This window comes from Amphiura filiformis, chromosome 7 (genome assembly GCF_039555335.1).
Source record: "Amphiura filiformis chromosome 7, Afil_fr2py, whole genome shotgun sequence".
NCBI lineage: Eukaryota > Metazoa > Echinodermata > Ophiuroidea > Amphilepidida > Amphiuridae > Amphiura > Amphiura filiformis.
The window spans coordinates 5833885-5854931 of record NC_092634.1 but is presented as its reverse complement, the minus strand read 5'-3'; the positions used below and the strand labels follow the sequence as shown (position 1 = coordinate 5854931).

The 21047-nt window shown below is 43.1% G+C and overlaps 1 protein-coding gene across 1 annotated transcript in view; it reads right to left on the bottom strand.

The window, feature by feature from the left end:
• LOC140156582 (palmitoyltransferase ZDHHC9-like) overlaps nt 1–21047 on the bottom strand; it is a 56581-nt gene that overhangs the window by 31384 nt on the left and 4150 nt on the right. The gene's annotated exons all lie outside the window — the stretch shown is intronic.

The window sequence follows — 21047 nt, the reverse complement described above, 5'->3', positions numbered from 1 at the left end:
GGAGTAGATCTGGTACCTCGGGGAGTGCCAGCGGCCTTGCTGCTAGCAGAATGACAATGCAGTCTTCCCACCCGATCTTGGCCACCACCCTCATGAGTAGTGAGATCGGAGGGACTGCATAAGCTGTCATCCTCCCCAGTCTATGGACAGAGCGTCCACGGTGAATGCTTGGGGGTCCGCGACCCTTGAGCAGTACACGGCAGTGGTTGATTGCGATGAGATGCGAACAGATCTTTCGAGGGGTGGTACATCCCTTGAAGATCGTCTGAGCGACCTGCGAGCAAGGGACCATTCTGCTGGTCCCGACACCCTTCCTCGTGACAGATTGTGCGCGAGGATGCTGGTGACGCCAGCGATGTGTATCGCTCTCATCGTAATCTGCCTGAACTTGCACCACCCTATCAGGTGTCGTGCATGCAGGCTCAATCGTGGTGGCCCGGAGTCCCCTTGTCTGTTGGGGTAGGCTACCACGGTTGTGTTATCCGTCAGGACAACGGTATGTGATTCCACGATCACCTCCTCGTAAGCGAGGGAGGTTGATGTGAAACTCTGTCTCTATGGCCCCCATAGGCCCGAGACGGAGTCTCCGTGATGTGGACCCCCAGCCCCGCTTTTGACGCTATGGTCGTCACTACGTGACATACCGGGGTGCAGGAAACCTGACCCCTGGGTCAAATTGGGCTGATGGGTCCACCACCAGAGTTCCTCTCGCGCGATCTCCGACAACGGAACCGCGAGGGATATTGGTGACGACTGGGCCTGCAAGCAGGCTAGAAGGTGTAGTTGGGTAAGCCTAACGTAGAAACGGCAGTACAGTACGAGGTCTACCATACTGGCCATTAGGCCTACCACCTTCATCCATGCCACAGCGGGTTTTGCCCGAGACTCGCCAAGAGTCAGGCACACCGCACCATGTTCGCCACCCGCTCGGGTGAGAGCACCGCACTGAACCCCTCCGTGAGGGTGATCTGGGCCCCTACAAATAGTGGTGTCTGCGTCGGGACCACGCTGGACTTTTTGAGCTGATCAAAAATCCAGGGTCCCGCACCCTGGACTATCAACCCCATGAGACCCGTAGTCTTCAGTGGAGTGCGTCCGATATGAGCCAAACGTCCAGGTAGCAACTGATGTTGACACCCCTGTGCTTCAGGTACGCTGCCACCGCTCTGACCAAGAGTGTTAAACACCCTGGGAGAGATGGACAGGCGGATGGCGGTATCAAAACTGGTAATTTTGATCCTGTACCTAGAAGCGCAGATGCCTCCGATCTTGAGAGGCGATTGGCATATGCAGATAGGCGTCCGAGAGATCTAGCGATGCTGTTCCCATGCCCCTGATGGGGCAGGCTAGCACCGAGGCGAGAGTCCCCATTCTGAACCTCTTGGGCCTGAAGAACGTGTTCAACAGCCTGCGGTTCCGGATGGGGCTCCCGTCGCCGGTCTTCCTTGGAAATGGCTCCAAGATCACCCGTAGAACGGGGGGTAGACCGGGACAATCGCCCGCTTCGTGAGAAGCTGTGTGATCCCTGTCAGTAGTGCCCGACGCTGGGGGCCGTCTGACGGCACTACTGTGGACCTCTGAAATGTCCAGACGAATGTGGGGAGACTGGGTTGCCAGTCTGTAACCCCCACTCACCACTGACCATACCCAGGCGCTCAAAGAGATGGTTTCCCACCTCTGGGTGAAAGCCATAAGCGGTCGTCCACTGGGAGATCCCCCTGTGGAAAAACCGCTGAGCCCCCCAGGAATGCTCTGCCTAGCTTCCCTTGGAAGAGCGCTTGCTCTCCTTCGGGCTTGCCAGCTGTTCCTGTGCTACCCTTGCGCCTCCCAGAAATGGGTGCTGCAGAGGTAGTGGGCTCGGGTACTGTTGGTGGTGCACGGCCTGCTGAAGTCGGAGCTCCTACCCATGGTAAGGGCAGTTTCCGACCTCTTCAGAGTGCTCCGTTGGTAGCTTCTTTGCACGGTCCTCCACCGTGGCGCAGAAGCATCCAAAGAGAAAAAGGACCCTGCCTTTCCATCGCGTTGAGCGATTGGAGTGGCAGGCCCCTCCCCGGCGCTGAGTGGACACCCTATGGGCTAGGCCCATGGAGCTCTCGTTGAGGCTAGCTGTTAGCACCGCTAATAGGCTCACCTCGCGGAAGAGCTCAGATGTTGTCTGAGCGTGATACGCTTGACGACATCTGGGTCCCTCTCGGATCCCCTCAGGTAGGTCCCGTGGTCCTCCCTGCTACACGCAGAGGAAGCGTGCAAAGCACGCGGCGTCATAGCTCTACTGAGCTCGACAGCCCTCGATATCTACCCGTGAGGTTTGCCGGGAATGAGAGTGCAGGCGTCCCCTGTGAGGAAGCAGCAGCTGAGCATCCTACTGAAAGGATCCCTGGTCCTCCTCCATGGACTCCCCTTAGGGGGTGTCCGGAGGAAGATCAGTGCTGTTGCTCCCCTCGCGGGGCAGCGGGGAAGGAGATTGTAGTGATGTCACTACCGACTCAGCTTCCGACTCCTTTCCCTCGCCCACAGTATCCGTATCATGCTCCGATGATGACGGTAACTGAGGACGGGCATCTGAAAGCGGGTAAGAAGGCATAACCACTGTGTGGCTCGCCGACTACCTGCCAGCAGAAGAGGGAGTACTCCCGCAAGACCCTGAGGTATCCGCCATGGCACCACTGGGTCCGCATGCTCTCGCAGCCGTCGTCCCTAGCGCTTAGCAGCACGGGGCCTACCCTGATCAAGATCTGGGTTAGCCCCATGCCGGCTGGCCTGGTCAACAGCTGATGTTGGTACTGCGTGGCCATCGCGAGGCGACACTTGCCACGGTGCTGGGCCGCGGAAGAAACACCCTGCGGCGGGTACCACGGGGCATACCCAGCCGGCAGCTGACCCTGAAAGGATCCGCCACCAGGGTAACCCCATGGTACTGCAGTACCAGCACCGCCTCCCCCCCCCTTGTTGCCACAGAGACTGTGGCGACTAAGGCGGTGCTGCGGTACCGGTGCGGTATCAGCGTGGTACCGTGAGGGTTCCCAACTGTGGACCGCTGTACCCTCGCCACACTGCGTTCCCTGTTTGGGGATCAAGCTGTGTGCTGGCGTGGTACCGGCGCGATACTAGCATGGGTACCCGTGAGGGTTCCCGGTTGTGTACCGCTGTATGCGTGGTTCCAGCGTAGGTGCCCGTGAGGGCTCCCGGCTGTGTACCACTGTACCCATGCCTCACTGCGTTCCCCGCAAGGGGATCAAGCCGTGTGTATGGGTACCCCGCTATACCGGCTGTCCCTTGGCTAGAGGGAGCTTGCCTAGTACCACGGGTAGCTGAGCGTGCATACCCCCGATCAATCACCTCGCCACCTGAATAGGCAGCGCCAATCAATGGAGCTATGCCCTGTTGATTTGACAGTGATCGATCAAGAGAGGTAATTGACCCATTGACGGTAATGGATCACCCACGCTCCGCTGGCTCTCGAGGACATAAGTGGGTTGTTGATCAGCTAGGCTGTTCAAGCTACTTACTGTACCCTCTAGAGCTTCGCCCAAGGTCGCTGTGTGTGGCGGACCACTCACGGCAGCTATGGGCGGGTGCATAGCGGCTACCACTGAAGTCAAGCCGTGCTCGTCTTTGTAGCTGCCACCGAATGCACCTGGGTCGCTGTCCCGTGAGAGACTGCGAGCCCAACCCCTGAATAATCGCCAGCCAGTCCCTGTGGACAGCCAGCAGCTATTCTAGGGCCCAGGGTATCACTCGGCGGTCCCGCCATGGAACGCTGCCGTGTGACAACCCCAGTTGGTTCTGCTAAGACTACACCCACAGCGTTAGCCGCGGTATCGTCTCTGCTGAACCCATGCATGCTAGGGTTCAACCCAGGCAAGCCCGGGGGACCCTTGCATGCTGCCCGTCGCTGGCTACTACTGTGGCTGTTTGAGCCCGTAGATATGCCTGCAACAGACGGGTGTCCTCCTGCTAAAAACCCGTGAGGATTTTCGCTAGAGGACTGGTATCCTCCTGCTACAAAACCCGCTAGGGTTTTCGCTGGTGGTTACCGCTCTGCTGCCTGCTACTTTGCTCCGACGTATAGTCAGTGCTTTCGCTGGCTGCTGAGCCTTTGGACGCCGCTTAGCAGTCCCGAAGGAACCGCCTGCTTGTCCGGGGACCGGAGCCCCTTAAGCAGACCTGCCATGACCCATAGGGGCTGTCACAGCAGAATCTACCGTGTCGACTGGTATCCTCCTGCTGCAAAACCCGCTAGGGTTTTCGCTGGTGGTTACCGCTCTGCTGCCTGCTACTTTGCTCCGGCGTATAGTCAGTGCTTTCGCTGGCTGCTGAGCCTTTGGACGCGCTTAGCAGTCCCGAAGAACCGCTGCTTGTCCGGGACCGGAGCCCCTTAAGCAGACCTGCCATGACCCATAGGGGCTGTCACAGCAGAATCCACCGTGTCGACCTTACCAGTGCCCTTGGTAGATTTCTTCTTCGTCTTATGGCGATGACGGAGCCTATCCCAATCGTCAAGCTGGAACTCGGAGAGTCCTAAGCAAAAGAAAGACATCTAGAAGATCGGGAGCACTCCCTGTGGGGGAAACAGAGCGGGTGTGGGTCCCGCTCCGTCACCAGGGAAGGGCAAGCCCGACAGGGCCGAGGCGAAGCGAGGAGAAAAGGAGGGGGCACTACCCCCCCAACACGCGCGACTCAAGCCCATTAAGCAAACCTGAGCACGGAGGCTGGTCGCTAACGTTAGTGGTAAAGTAAGGACTGGCTAACTTTATTACTAAAATGTCAGACGGGTCCCTACCAATCCCCACCGTATGAATATCTGATTAACTCGTCTTTATTGGACGGTAATGAAGACATAACGATAGAGTAATCACCCTAACATAGCAACAATAACCTACCGTACATGAAATACAATGTGTATGTACAAACATCTATTGTAACTTACAGGCTGCAATGGTTGTTTTACGTGGGAAACAAAATGAATGGCGCCAACGAGCGGCCATTTTGAATTGCTCGTGTGTCCCGTATACAAACGGAGGCACGATATGTAGCTAAGTTTTGGATCGCTTTTTGTCACTTTTTCGCCAGAAAATGCCGTCAAAACTATCCTCAGCCGAACAATACCGGTTTGGTTTTACCTAAGGTGTGAAACTACAACCGTATATCTCGCCTTAATCGAGAAATTGATACACAGTGCTATGAACAATCGATAGGCACGCCTGTGTCAGTCGGAGACCAAGGAGGATAAGGATTTATCATATGGTGTGACGTCACCTTTTGGGTGAGTCCACCGGGGATCGGGGGTTTTGTTATTTATTCATTTATGTGGGACAAAATGACTATTGGTTTTTCCGCATCTCGGGATCGATGCAAGAAGTATCTTAATCAACATCGGAAACGGTAAGATCGACCGGTGTACTGAGTCTACAGCATTTCTTCCTTTTTATATTACAGAAATCCAGACAAAAAATGAAAGAACAAATTTTTTCAAAAGCTTTTTACAAGCAATAAATCCTATTTTCTAAAAGTTTTTTATCTTACATTTTCTTACAATGTACATATTCTGCACTGATTTGACATTAAATGTTTGTAATTTGCATGTCAAAAAATCCTGACTCTAAAAATAAATGTTTCACATTTGAGTTTCAGGCCACCTACGTGGAAATGAACCATTTTTTTAGCCTTAGGCCTTAAAAAATGGTTAGATTGGTATAAAAACAACAACAGGGGAAAACAGAATCAGTAGATAGGTCTGTGAGGGCTATTCCCACTTGGTCCAATCCCATTTGGTCCAATCCCACTTAGTCCAATCCCATTTGGTCCAAATCCCACTTTGTCCAGACCCAGTTAGTCCAATCTCACTTAGTCCATGTCCCACTTGAGCCATGTCCCACTTAGTCCATGTCCCACTTAGCCATGTCCCACTTAGGTCATTCCCACTAGGGCCATGTCCCACTTAGGCCATGTCCCACTTAGGCCATGTCCCACTTAGGCCATGTCCCACTTAGGCCATGTCCCACTAGGTCCATGTCCCACTAGGGCCATGTCCCACTTAGGCCATGTCCCACTAGGTCCATGTCCCACTAGGTCCATGTCCCACTAGGGCCATGTCCCACTTAGGCCATGTCCCACTAGGGCCATGTCCCACTTGGGCCATGTCCCACTAGGGCCATGTCCCACTAGGTCCATGTCCCACTTGGGCCATGTCCCACTTGATCCATATCCCACTAGGGCCATGTCCCACTATGGTTATAATATTTGTTTTTGGTAATTTTCAGTACTTGTTTTAGTTTTCATAGTAGGGCCTATAGTTGTAAGGGGGTGGGAGCTGATGCAAAAAGTGGGTGCTAAATATTTTAATCTGTCTGTAGAGGCTCATTAAAAAATCACCAAAATATTTTCTCGCAGAACATGAGTTTACACTATATTTTCTATGGGGTTGACATACATTTTTCATGGCCAAAAGGGGGCCCTGAAAATAATTTTAGGTCCCCTAACAAGTGTTTGTGAACGGAAAGATAGTCAATGTCTGTCTAAGTTCTTCTGTTCTTTGGTTTAGGATCACAGTCGTCTAAGTATATCCAGTAATTGAGAATATAATGTAAGATTGGATAAAGTTGCACTGAGAGTGGGTCCCATGCATGACCATGCCATTTTTCTTTTAAAAAAAGGTGTTGTATTCAAGAACGAGACTTAAAAGATTTCTAAATTGTTCAGTTGGTGGTTTGTTAAAACATATTATTAACCTGGAGTTTTCAAAGGCTTTGCATGCTATACCTATTGCTTCAGATTAATAATGTTTCAGTATATATAGCTGTGCCAACTATTATTTCTAGTGAGATATTAGAGTGGGACTGGTTTGTTAGCCTCTAGTTTGTTTATGATTACAGAAGCATCGTTCACATAATTATATAGATTGTTTTGAGGTTATAAGTTTTAAGAAATAGTCATAACATGTGGATATTTTGGATGTAGGTCCATTATGACTAATAATTAGTAGGCTTATATAATAGGATGTGCATGGAAGAGTAAGTTATCTGGAGGTGGTTTATGGACTTCTGGTAAAAGGCATGTGTAGTTTGTTATATGGGTCAAGAAAGGCCCATCTTCCTTGATATATTTGGAGTTGTACATATCTCTGAGTGTGTTATGTACATGTTGAGCTTTATCATGCATTTTTGGGGTTTTGATGACTATATCGTGGATGTTATAGAGTTTATTGTAATAGAGCAGTTCTTTCTTTTGTTGCAAGATTTGGTTGTGGTCATGTGAATCTTAGATGACAAATTTCATTTTTGGTTTTCAGAGTCTAATGGTACCCATTTTGATTTGAGTCTGAAAGGAGCAATTTTGTTTTTGTTTTTAGGCAACGAAAAAAGAAAACCCTGTCCTACGGGCCCGACCGACCCAGAGTTTGAACAAATTGGGAAAAACATTTTTATTTGTATTTTCTCAAATTGCAAATTATTTACAAATTTTGGTGATTTTTTGTTTCATTAAAAAAAAGAAGAAAAAAAAAGGCCGACCGACGTAGAACAGGGTATCTTTTTTTCGTCAACTTATCGTGCATGATAGAAGATACTCTCATTTTTCTTGCAAAATTGGTGTGTGACAATGTGCATTCACACAATTTACAAACCTTAAATGGTATATATAATATAATGCGAACTATGCAAATTACATAGGCCTATGATAAAATGCCACTTTCGTATGATTATGCACATAATTATTATACAAGCCAAAGATCATCATTTATGGGTCATTTCTGTTCATAGTCTCCGGCATTATGTTGGCAAACAATCCCTTCTTCTCCTTCAGTCTCCATCTCCTTCCTTTGTCCTACTGATTCCTTCTCTTTTCCTTCCTCTGTCTATTCTTCAACTTTTTCATCCACCTTATTCTGCTCCTTCTACATCATCTCATTTTTTCCTTTCTGTTCTTCTAAACCTTTTCATCTTTTTATGTACCGTACATCTAGGCCTATGTACGGGTCCAAATGGGATATGGCCTAAGTGGGACATGGCCTAAGTGGGACATGGCCCTAGTGGGACATGGCCTAAGTGGGACATGGACCTAGTGGGACATGGCCCTAGTGGGACATGGACCTAGTGGGACATGGCCCTAGTGGGACATGGACCTAGTGGAACATGGCCCTAGTGGGACATGGACCTAGTGGGACATGGACTAAGTGGGACATGGCCCTAGTGGGACATGGACCAAGTGGGACATGGCCCTAGTGGGACATGGACCAAGTGGGACATGGCCCTAGTGGGATTGGCCAAAGTGGGATTGGACCAAATGGGATTGGACCAAGTGGGAACTGGACCAAGTGGGAATGGACCAAGTGGGATTGGACCAAATGGGATTGGACGAAGTGGGATTGGACCAAATGGGATTGGACCAAGTGGGAATAATCCGTCTGTGATAGGTTTCCCCTTGCTATTGTTAGGAGAAATATAAGATGTATGGCTTCAACTATTTATAGTAGAATGAGTGGACTTAGACTTCTCCGTAGTCCACTTGCCCATTTTACTCTGGCTATTACATTTAAGAGCCAATCTCCCTTATTATGTACCCATCTGTGATACAAAAAAAAATAGAAATTTCTCTAAAAAATAATTTTGGTACATATTAGCACCAACAACTCACATGTAAAATATGAGCGTGCACAGCGCCTCGTTCAGCTTAAAAAATTCTTGAAATTTCAGCCTCTCTGAGCCTTACTTGCAAATGGTAAACTTTGGAGGTGCATAACATTGTGCGCCATCATCATCCCAACCTGCATTTTGCATTTTTTTAAAGTACCAAATGGTTACATTACAAAAACCAAGAAAAAAAATTGGGATCTTGATGGCGCACAAAATCAGCAAATCCAATGATTTGATGAAAAGCGCCCGCGTGCAAACTTCAAAGCATCATAACGGGCTGCGCCATCAAGATCCCAAGTCCGAACAAGTTTGAAATTAAAGACCTCCATGGCAAGTTTCATTTTTCAGCAAAAATTTTTTGGGATTTCGTTTGGCGCACAGAGTTAACAGAGGTCAAAGGTCAAAATTTCCTATTTTCGCACATTTTTACACGCCTGTATTATTGCGCGCCAACGCCACCTGACTCTCAGAATAGCATTTCATCAAATAAGAAGTAGTTCTCTGCAAGAACTGAAAAAAATTAGCTTGGGATCTCCTGATCTTCATATTTTTCTGATTTTTTGAAAATGGACTTAGCCTCATTTTGGAGGTCAATTTGACCTCTTTTTGGGTGGGTGCGGCGTGGGCGCACTAATTCAATAGAGGTCAAAGTTCATACTTTGTGCCGAATTGGCATTATTTTGCCTATGTGCAGCACAAAAGTGGAACTTTGACCTGCAATATAAATGTCGCCAACAAGATCCCATCTTACTTTTTGGATGATTGGATAAAGGGCTTATGTATAACTAATAACAAGTAAAAAAAAGTGGGATCATGTGGGCGCACTAATTCAATAGAGGTCAAAGTTCATACTTTGTGCCGAATTGGCATTATTTTGCCTATGTGCAGCACAAAAGTGGAACTTTGACCTGCAATATAAATGTGCGCCAACAAGATCCCATCTTACTTTTTGGATGATTGGATAAAGGGGCTTATGTATAAGTAATAACAAGTAAAAAAAAAGTGGGATCATGTGGGCGCACTAATTCAATAGAGGTCAAAGTTCATACTTTGTGCCGAATTTTTTTTTCAATGGGGATCACCAGAAACTTGTGTGAGTGCATTTCAGATGATGCTGATTCCATCATGGTAGTTGGTGAGAGTAAAAAAAAATTTTGTCAAAATACTTAGTCATATTTTGCAAAATTTGAGTGAAAGGTTGCTGACTTCGGCAACTTTAGGCTAAAAATCGTTTAATTTTGTATGAAGTATGAACTTTGACCTCTAATGAATTAGTGCGCCCACATGATCCCACTTTTTTTTTACTTGTTATCAGTTATACATAAGCCCCTTTATCCAATCATCCAAAAAGTAAGATGGGATCTTGTTGGCGCAGCTGTTTATTGCGGTCAAAGTTCTATTTTTGTGCTGCACATAGGCAATGTAATGCCAATTCGGCACAAAGTATGAACTTTGACCTCTATTGAATTAGTGCGCCCACATGATCCCACTTTTTTTTTACTTGTTATCAGTTATACATAAGCCCCTTTATCCAATCATCCAAAAAGTAAGATGGGATCTTGTTGGCGCACATTTTTATTATGGTCAAAGTTCCACTTTAAATGCTGCACATAGGCAAATATGCATCACTTTGGCACAAAGCGTGACCTTTGACCTCTTTTATATTAGTGCGCCCACATGATCCCAATTAGCTGTTGCTTGTTTTTTGTCTACTGGTCGCCAAAGAAGCTAGACGATGAAAAATAAAATTGGGATCTTGTTGGGGCATCTTTTTGTGATGCAGTAAAAAGCCCACATTGTGCAGCGAGTGGGAAAAAGAGGTCAAATTGACCTCCAAAATGAGGCTAAGTCCATTTTCAAAAAATCAGAAAAATATGAAGATCAAGAGATCCCAAGCTAATTTTTTCAGTTCTTGCAGAGAATTACCTCTTCTTTGATGAAATCCTATTCGGAGAGTCAGGTGACGTTGGCGCGCAATAATACAGGCGTGCAAAAATGTGCGAAAATAGGAAATTTTGACCTTTGACCTCTGTTAACTCTGTGCGCCAACGAAATCCCAAAAATTTTTGCTGAAAAATGAAACTTGCCATGGAGGTCTTTAATTTCAAACTTGTTCGGACTTGGGATCTTGATGGCGCAGCCCGTTATGATGCTTTGAAGTTTGCACGAGGGCGCTTTTCATCAAATCATTGGATTTGCTGATTTTGTGCGCCATCAAGATCCCAATTTGTTTTCTTGGTTTTTGTAATGTAACCATTTGGTACTTTAAAAAATGCAAAATGCAGGTTGGGATGATGATGGCGCATGATGTTATGCTCCTCCAAAGTTTACCATTTGCAAGTAAGGCTCAGAGAGGCTGAAATTTCAAGAATTTTTTCAAGCTGAACGAGGGCGCTGTGCACGCCATATTTTACATGTGAGTTGTTGGTGCTAATATGTACCAAAATTATTTTTAGAGAAAATTCTATTTTTTTTTGTATCACAACCCCCTGATTTGGGTACATAATAAGGGAGACTGGCTCTTAAGCATAAAACGCCGATTTGTATTAATTTGTGTGCAATTGATAGATTTTCACATCTGATATTTTCAGTCACCGTACTCCCTCTGTTTGTTAGCTTCCCAAGTGGACTACTCACTTTGACTTGCGGTTAAAATTTTTAACACAGGACTCTATGGAGAGTTAGGCCTAACTAAAATTGGCCATGATGTAATGCATCTTTAAATGGATCTGGCTTGTGATTGGTCGCCCAGATCTCGCTATGGTTTAAATCCTCCGGGCATGCAGGGTTTTCTTTAAGCATTTTGCTGAAGGGGTATTTTCAAAAATGTTTGACCCTTTCAATTGTGAATTTTTCCTCTGAAGGAGTCAAAACATTGCCCAAGGGGTATTTTTATAATATTTTTGAAGACATTTTTAACAATATGTGTGTTTTTGGAGCCATAGGCGTAGATCCGGATTGGGGTGGTGGGGGGTGGTCTCCCCCAATATTTTGCCAGGGGGTGGTCCATACAATCATCCCCCAATATGTTGACGCCTGTATGTGGGTTTCTGACCAAATTAACCTCATATTTGGCAATTTTAGCCCCAAAAGTGCACATTTTTGTGCGCTTCTCGCGAATTTATCCCACTTTTGCACCATATTTCAACAGTTAAGCTTCAAAATGGCAAAATTTGTTGTACCATAAACTTATTCTTTCTCCAAAAGGTGCTGGATTCACTATACTTCAAGACACCCCCCGAGTCAACAAGAAATCTACGCCACTGTTTGGGGTAGTGGCGGATCTAGAGCAGTCAGAATGGGGTGGGGGCAATTTTAGAAGAAAATAATATTTAAAGATGCCCCCTGAGAAGTAAGAAACTTTTGCAAAATGAAGACCTAATTGAAGCAATTTGGTGGATCATTTTGGCAATATTAATGTGTAAAATTTTAGTTTAAAAAAACCGAACATTTGTGAAATGAGCAGTCCATGGAGTCTTTCGTGGACGGCAAGTTTTCCCTATTATGGTAGGCCTATAAATTGTGTTAAACCTAAATTGGAAAATGTCGAAAGCAGAAGTGAAAGTGGCCATTTGTTTATCTACTACGCAGGGTGATGTTCCCCCTTAGAACTTGGAAAATTTTGCAAAATGAAGACCTAATTGAAGCGATTTGGTGGACCATTTTGGCACTATTACTATGTAAAATTTAAATTTGAACAGTTGAAAAGCTGAAAATTGTGAAATGCCGGTCCATAAAGCCTTTCGTTGTCCTACATATCGGGAGTATAGGTCCTAAATGCCAAAATCCGAGAATAAATACACACTATCAGGTGTTTCTCTATTCAATTCTTGCAATATCTGAACGCGTACGTTTTCAAGATTTTGTACGCATTGGACTTTGGAACTAGGTATTTGAAGGAGTCAGAAAAGTGCCTGGACGCGTAAATACGCGTGTTTTGTGCGTTAAAGAAAACCCTGCGGGCATGTGCTATTACCATTAACTACATCGTACACAACAATCTGTGGAATTTGCCGCACGTTTGATCTGGCGCGAAAGTTAAACTCTCAGTGGTGTGTATGGACGTACATTTAGCTCGTCTTACTATCATGCTTGGTACTTGCGGTTAAATTGGATTGATAAACAAGTATGATTGACAGTGTGTTTTAGAGACCAAAGTCCCGGGGTAAAGTTCTGCTTAAAAGTCAAAGTACATAGTCGGATTTGTTACTCGGGCTTTCGCGATCAATAAACTGGTAGATTCCAAAATCAGAATTGCTCAATATTAAGTGCGCAATTATAATTATGCAAGTTGCATTCAATATTACTTTTATTGTCAGTAATCATCTAATTATATAAACTCTTTATGACCATTTTACTATTGAACACTTTAATTCTAATAAACATCAGTATAATTTTGAGTTCAACAGAAATTACGGAATGCGTTCATCATTATTAATAATAACATATTTTTTTATCAAAATTTGACTATGGCATAGTCTAGGTGGACTGGACTATAATATGAGCAGTGTGACTGAATAGAGATGGATGCTGCCAGGAGATCAATTTACTGTACAAGTTTAAGGCACACTACATTTATTTTCGCACTTTTCGTGTTCCAAGCTTCTACCATGAAAACAACAACACACAAATAATATTCCTTTTGTGTATAGGTCAATGTAAGGAAACTTAGAATCGTGAATTTAAAAGCAAGGGTACAAGTTCAAGCGCAAAAATTTAATTGTGCAAATCTTTCCACTTAATTTCAAAACATCAAAATTTTTATCGCAGTATAAAACACTTTATCAGCTATTTTCCTATTCATTTCTCTGCCGGAGTACCATAATAGCAACAGAAACAGATTGCAGGGCCTGTCACTTGTCTAGTCCAAGCACTGACCGCAGCATGTAGCACGTAAGCCCCTCTAGGCATATTCATGTAACATGATTAATATCATCAACTCAACCAAGTGGCACATTTATTAGCATTCATGCATGACAGATGGACCATGGACAGTTAATTTGCAATATTTCCCTCACCAAGTAAATGTAGGCTATTTTGAGGGTTTGGTGCAAGAAAAGCCTATCTGCCTTAGCTGCCATATCTATTGGCAAAGCTATTGCAGATAGGCCTTTCTTGCTCTAAACACCCCGATTAATTCATAATCACCCTTGTAATCAAAAAACCTGAATATGGTGAGAAAACCTGACAAAGCATGTGAATGCAGGCCAAAAAGCCCCAAACAGGCTGAAAATAAATAAAAACACAGGAATTTGAACTCAATAAAACCTGAATTAAGGCTAAAACACAGAATTAAAACCATAGAACCAGGACTCGATCGCCATCTTGATACAGGCATGGTATTCGGTTTCCCTCGGAATGCGCTTGAGACAATCGTTGTCATGCAAGAGAGACATGGATGATGGGCGCACTTGAGAGACGCACTTGATGCGACCTGCACGCAATACCACTAAAGATGAGACGCAGAATTGTTTTCGTTCGTCTCCGCGCACCGTCGGCAAGGACCCGAATACCCCAATTTTCTCCACATAGCTGACGGTGCGATTGTACGTGGCGGTATAGGGAGTCCCGGTTCTCCTCTAATTCTGTGGGCTAAAACCTGAAAAGTGGCCATCTTTGTCCATGATGTAATGCTACTTTTTTCACACACACATTCAAGACAGGTCCCAGGCAATGGCTGAATCATATCAGAATGTCTTCATAGTCATGGCTTTCAAGTATAGGCCTACATTGTGTACATGTACATGTATGTCACACTTTCAGGACATGCAAAAAACTTAGTGAAATTTTACATTGAAGGAAGTGTCCAGCAATCACAACATTATGTCTTCTATGTTAGAAAAATAATTATCAAGCACGAATCACATGGTTTTATTTAAAACAAACTCATATTAACCTTAAAAACGAATAAACGCGATATTCAAAATTCCCGCGCCGAAAATGTCTAAAGCAATGACGTCCCAATAATTCAATGAAGCCTGACGACAAATAAGCACAAATAACCATGACGTCATTGCTCTAGAACATTTCAGCGCGGGAATTTTGAATATCGTGTGTTGAGAGATTGCTGTTTTTATTTGTTTTTATTTTTATGGTTAATATGAGTTTGTTTTAAATAAAACCATGTGATTCGTGTTTGATAATTATTTTCCTAACATTAAGACACAATGTTGTGATTGCTGGACACTTCCTTTAACATTAAACTTACATCTAGCTATTACAACAGCAGAATTAATTTTAAGTTCATACATACGCGCTATATAACGGTAGCGCGTGATTGAGTCGAGAGCGGGCATAAACAACGTTTATGCCGGTGTCTGATGTGCGATCACGGGGTAGGAAAAACGAAGGAAATTCGGGGTTTTTAATGATGTTAATTGTTATTTTTTGTTATTATTTTGATGAAATAAGAATCACAAAATGTTCTGGTATGTATGAACGGGGTGCATTCATATATTTTCATGACTAAGCGGTTGTTTATGCCCTCGGGCATAGCGGCCCCTCGGGCATAAACAACCGTTTAGTCATGAAAATATATGAATGAACCCCTAAATCACATATGACTCATCTGGCTGTCAACCTTATATTTCCAGTATTCTATTATTTAAATATTATTTAAATTAAAATCAGTAAAAAATATTGAAAATCCATACAAGTTGGCAGCTCTGTAATAATGATATATCACCTCTCCATGCATTTGTTCAACATCAGGCTATCTATAAATAAAACACAGAACTGAAACTGACCATTTATGAAAAAAGAGGAAAATGCTATAAAAAGAGGAAAACAGCGCAAAATCATGCTAAAAAAACAAACTCAAAATGTTTTTTTTGGGGGGGGGCTGAAAATAACAAATAATGTGTAAATTTCTGGAATAAAAAAAGAGGAAATCAGGTAAAATGAGGAAAGTTTTGGGTCTGAAAACAAAAATTCTGCCCATCGAAAAATTGAAATGATCCAATTGATGTACCAATTTAAGGGTATACGATGTATTGTTGGTCGAAAAAGCCAAAAAAAAAAGAGTAGTTTGCAGCGTGTAGAAGAATTTAAATATCAAAATATACTTTTGTAGGTCCTGTGGTTCTTGGGTTATGTTGTAAAGAGGGCTGATCCAGCTGAAACAACAACACTTTTGTAAAACGTACATAACTCATAAAACAACAATAAATTAAGCAAGTTTTCAAAGTATATGATTTGTAGAATGAACTTTTGCAAAACACCAAAGTGTTATTTTTCAATAATATATTGATTCAGATAATGAAAATGGATTTTTTGGCTGCTTCGACCAACAATACCTCGTATACCCTTAACTACAAATATAGAATCGCCAATTGATGCACTATTCATGTGTAAGTATTCAGTATTCAGATTTGGCAATCAATTTGTACCACCAAGGAAAGTAAATCTAATCATCATCTTGCTTTGCATTCAAACTGGATGGGCTATTCCAGGTGAAATCCATACACCCCTGTGGAAGACATCACCTTAATCTTCCACACACATATACATGTAGGGAGTGTGAATTTCAAATGGAATTACCTGAATGGGTGACTTCATTTAAAACCTACACCCCCTGTGTGGGAGAGTAAGGTAATGTGTTCCATAGGGGTATATGGATTTTAAATGGAATAGCCTAATAGATGAAAGAGTTAAAGGTGTGCAGTCTATAACTAGATTACCATGCAAATAATAATGGAGCAGGGGCATTAGGAATGCATTAAAGCAATTGTTATGGGGGTTCAAAACTAGTTCCTAACAGTTGAAAATCTATGTAAAGCACTAAGCTGTGTTCACATTGTCGGACGTATGTCAGACGAACTTGGTCAGGAGTAGCGGTAGGCGCTGCCAGGAGTAGTGTGGCAGTGTGAACGATGGTCAGCGTAAGTTCCGCAAGGCCCACGTCCAACGATTAATTCCTGACAAGGCGAGATAGGGGGCAATAGCCAAAACAAAAAAAGTCCTATAAAACCTTAGTGGATAAGAAACAAAGGTATGCCTGTCTAGAATATTTCAAGTGACACCTGTCTAAATTTCGTCTATTAATTAATGTCCAAATAAAATTATAATCTAAACTTCACTGGCTTAGGATTATGCCGGGGGATTATGATTTTGAGTTCAGATACACTTTTGTTTGTTTGTTTGTTAATGTGTATTTGACGTTCATCTTGTTGTTTTAATAAGCGCCCCTAAAAGTGACTGACAAGTAAGCACCAGTGGCACAAATCAGGTAAAACATGGTATTAATAAAATATTCAATTCCAGGCTGTGGAACAGACTACATAATCGGTGGCATTGCTTATAGGGCCTAGACTTGAATTACACGCATCATAAACCTATTCACAGCAGCACATTCAATTGATCACTTTTAAATCCTTTAGTCTGGATGATGTAGTGGGCATTTTCATCTGACATATTATGTATCAAACTCATCACTCATTCACTAGTAGTGTGCTGAGTATAGGTTTATGTTCACGTAGCTGCTGTACTTTCAACATTAAACATTAAAGAGACATTTGTATACCAGCTTTAGTATTCTCTCCCCCATAAGCTGCCTTCAATATTGTGTCTTAACTCACTTCCATATAATATAATTAGGGGTTCATTCATAGGATTGAGGGCATGATCGCTGTTTATGCCCGAGGCATGAGCCGAGGGCATAAACAGCGATCATGCCCGAAATCCTATGAATGAACCCTGTTCATACATACCCAACATTCTTAGCAATTCAATACAGATGAAAATAATAAGGGTTTACGAGTTAAAATAACATTTCCATACCGTTTTCCTTCATAAATTGGAAGAAAATGAGTAGGCCTACTTGCAGGAGCAGCTCGGCTCATGAGGTCAACGGCGGAGTCAACGCGTGATCTGGCGTCATCTTTTCGCCAGCGTGAGGCGGGCGCGGTGACATCGCGTGATCGCAACACTAGCAAATCGTGGATCGTGTTAATTGGGTTCCAACGCTGCGTGACGCAGCTTGTTTATGCCCTGAGTGCTGGTCATAAACGGTATTTATGACCAGCAAAAAAGAGCGCAAATCCAATCAGAAACGTCGTTATATCGTGAGTATGTATGAATATTGATTCAGTGCCAATCACAAGCACACAAACCAACCGCTTAAAATCTCCAAGGTTCAAAATCGCAGAGCACTGGTAGGGTTCATTTACCCACAATGCACAATGTGGAGAGCGTAAGCCTGACTTTAATTCAAGTTTTCTGCAATTCCTCTTCTCCGATCGGCACCAGATGAATTGACCTTCCTTTCAAGCGGTATTAACCAATCAAGGGTCGTAGGGAATTTGATTGACAGTGACGTCAGATGCAAACTAGTCTTTTTATCTCTTTCATTATAGTGAGGTGATTCATCATGTTGCAAAGGATTCTGGGAATGTTAAGATATCTTCTCTGCCGACTGACTACTGTATATGCTGAAATTTTCGCGGTGGTTTTATTTTCGCGAATTTTGCGGATTAATATGTGCCCGCGAAAATAATAACCCGCGAATATGTTGAAATGAAAAAAATTCTTAAGTATCTTATTATATAAGTTGCCAACAACTGCAAATTTAGCACCTCGCGAAATTGTCAGGGATACTTGAAACCGCGAAAATATCTGTACGCGAAAATATTGGCGTATACAGTATCATGACAATTTTGGCTCTATAGGGAAAATGAGATAGGAACTGACAATTTGTTTAACGCTTCGATCAGAGTCTGTCCAAGTTGTACACAATGTTTTGATTTATGGAAGCCACCCCTCAGTATCACTCTAAGCAATAAAACAAATGGCAGCTATACTATCCTGTGGTAACAAAGGTGTCACTAATAGCTGCCGTATGTAAGAAAGCAATTTCAATACCTCGCAACTTCAACGCTGCCGAGGCCACCCTAGACCACCTCCAATTTTTTTCAAATTTTACACAGGGTGTTTTCTAGCCCAAACGAACATTTTGCCACTAAGTAGAAAAAATCTTCATGACATAAGTGACGTTTGATGCACCCTACCCAAGGGGTAAAATTTCCAAATGGCGTGCCAAAAATTACTTGCTCCCCTCTCAAAAAAAGGAAAAAATTGCTTGCCTCCCTCTCGGCCTGCTAAAAATTGCTTGCCCCTCCGCCTGCCAAAAAATCTTGGCAACCCACCCCCCTCTTTGCACATGCCAAATTTTTGGGATCCCAATTTGCAAACCTTAAATGGTCTACATGTGTAGATATATGTTGAGAGCAGCGAGCAGGAAAATGAAAATTTGCATAAGCGTTTCCTACTGTTTTTCTATGCCTTTTTTGAGCGTTTTATTGAAAAGGCCCCTCCCCCCTTTGCATTGCCAAAAATTTCTCCCCCCAATTTTACCCTCCCACAAGGCTCAATGGCTCATACTTATTGCGCAGCCCCTAGGCCTACATAATATTATATGTACTGTGCAATAATTAGGGACTGAACAAACAGTCAGATATCTATTTATAAACACAATTTGATTTGGTGATCAATGCCCCATGACACAGCAAATTTGATTGTTTTGTGCACTGTACCACAGACAGTTTATGATTGTGGAATTTGTTACACTGGTAAATTCTACTGCTTTGTCAAAAAAATTTGAATTTGTAATTCTAATCTCCTTTTTTAGCACAAAAGGAATATTTTGCAGTACGGGTACATGTAGCTGCATGGAATGCAAAAAGAGGACAAAAATAAATGAAACGTGACAATTTTCACTTTTACAGTACTTATTTACATGTAGGCACTTTACCCTAATTGCAAATTGTATGAAATTTGACCACAAATTTTAAATTATGGCGTAGAGAAGGGTCTAAATAAATGCATAATAATGTTTGGACTATGTGTGTAGTCTTGAGTATAGACCTCCCTCCCACTCGGCTGACAAGTCACAGAAACCCACATAGACCTATTCAACCATTGCTTTGTATGTCACCTCCCCCCTGGCCCCCATGGGTAAAATCCACCCTGCAACAAATGCACTGATCATGCTGATAACTTATGGTGGTTTCTTTGATGTTTATCACTGTGTTTAAATAGCTAGTATATAATGAATCCCATGTAGCACATGGCACCACTTTCCATAGTTGGCAAACCACAGATCCAAACTCAGGGCATAACTTAGTCCCAAATTCTTGTATAGCAAAATTGCTACACAAGTTAAATAAAATTTTGCATAGCAATTTTCTAATGTACATAGCAATTTCTTTGCATATAATTTGTTTCATTTTCCAGTTTAGTGCACTAACAAGCTTACTTTAAGTTACACTGCACTCTACAATCACAATTTTTACAAACTTTGACATGATTGTTTTGATGAACTTCACATGTTTGCCGTGATCATTCACCTCAACAATTTCCATGAATCGAACGTTGGACGATTCCATTTTCAATCGATGTCAAAAATGAAAAATCTAACAGATTTCATGTGCAAAAGCTTGCAAAAATTTTGTAATTTTTTCAGCATTACTTTTACAAAATAAAACCTGATATTGACTACAAACATGTGGCTTAATATTTTTACAAACCTCCGACCACCACAGCTGATTTTCATATGAAATTTCACTTGGCTGCTACACTACAATTTTGGTATAGACCTACATGAATTTTTGTTTTTTGATGATTCACTTATAAAGTACATGTTTTAACTGTATAAAGTAGTTAACCACATGATATAATAAAAGCTTTCAAACAATAACATGTTATACACCCCTCATAACTTAATAATTTAGGTCTAGTCCTACATGAATTTTCATTGATAATTAATTTACTGTCCTAAGCATGTCAAAAAGACTTGGTCAAGTATATGACAATTTAAGCATTTTACGGTGCAGTTTTAAAAGCAAAGTTTGTTTCTTTGATAACGAATCTTCTTTTTTTTGTGTGAACATAGTCATATGTAATGTGTACCGTACTTGGTTTGGTTTACATTTCCCAAAATACTGGTGACAAATGAATCAATAATGAAAGATGGGTTGATAGAAATAAACATTTTGCAAAACCTGGATGTGCTCTCATTGGGGTACATGCCGTCACAATCGACCCATGTTGGCCATGATGTTGCACTATCAAATCAGTACAGTACAGAAACTTGAAATGGGAGAACTGCATTATGTGAAGCATAAGATGTCTTTTCTAGTTCCAGACTATAGAGGCCGTCAGCCTTCCGCGGGATACGCCATCTTGTGGGTACTGCCGTTCTGCATTAGACATTACGCCCCCGATTACGCGGAAGTCGCAGCGCATGACGCACCTCTTCAGTCAAGCATCAACGCAGTGATCATAGCAACAAGGCACTCCGTAACCACAAGATGGAGGAGGTGACGTCACAATGACTACCTCTATTTGCTCTAGACCTGTAATTGTCGTACATGTATGTGTCGTATTATCGTTGATTTGGCCCTAAATCCGACACTTCAA